The sequence below is a fragment of the Coenobita brevimanus genome, chromosome 45 (genome assembly GCF_032717465.1).
Source record: "Coenobita brevimanus isolate Jiangsu-jjx chromosome 45, ASM3271746v2, whole genome shotgun sequence".
NCBI lineage: Eukaryota > Metazoa > Arthropoda > Malacostraca > Decapoda > Coenobitidae > Coenobita > Coenobita brevimanus.
Genome location: NC_136998.1, coordinates 19,621,188 through 19,622,127, shown reverse-complemented (window position 1 = coordinate 19,622,127; position 940 = coordinate 19,621,188).

Sequence of the window (940 nt, the reverse complement as noted above, 5' to 3'; positions counted from 1 at the left end):
TCTAAATATGAGTGGTGTATTCTATTCAGGGGATGGCCATGTGCCAAGCGAATGTGATTAATCCTTAGTCGAGTCATGACAGACTCCAGGTGAATGGACATGATGCACTGGACCTCATCAAAGTACATTGGCATTTATGTGAGTTTGGATGCTAGTCCTCACATGTTTCTGAATGGGATGTCTCAACGCATGACAATTTACGCTCAATCATCAAGTCAGACTTGATGACGACTGCAAGTCTGTTGTTGTCTGAAGTTATATATCGGCTACACGTTCCATATTGTTATGTTAACAAAAAAAGGATACAGTCACAGAATCTAGGTATAAGCCAAGCAAGTAGGAGTAGACTGTAGCACCAGTCGAGCAGGGCAGTACTCCTGAGGTGGATGGAAAGCTGATGACAGGGAGTGCTGGAGCTCCCGTTTCATCAGCCCTCAGGACTAGTTCCTGACCATTCCCCTTTGCTGAACTTTTTCAGTGTCTCAGTTACACAGAGAGTAGGCCAGCATGCTCTCCAACACAAATTTCTCTAACTATCTACACCAAACTACATGCACAGTTCACACTACACTTCCTTTTCCAAAATTCACACAAAAAATCATGGCATCTCATCACCCAGCCTCGGAGTCCCCAAGGGGGGACACCATAAATGCCCCCACCTTCCGCCCCTCTCCCGGTGACGACTCAGAGAGATGCCTGGAACCACTGTCTGACTTCTTCTTCATTTCTGCAACATTCGTGGCCTTTCCTTTAACTTTCGCTCTGTTGAACACCACCTCTCCTCCTCTAAACCTCACCTTCATTTTCTAACTGAGACTCAACTGTCTGAGGCAACTGACAGCAAACCCTTTTCTGTGTCCTCCTATTTTCTCTATACTCATTTCAAAGCCAAAGGTGGCTGTTGTGTATATATATTCAATGACTTATCTTGCTCTCGTGT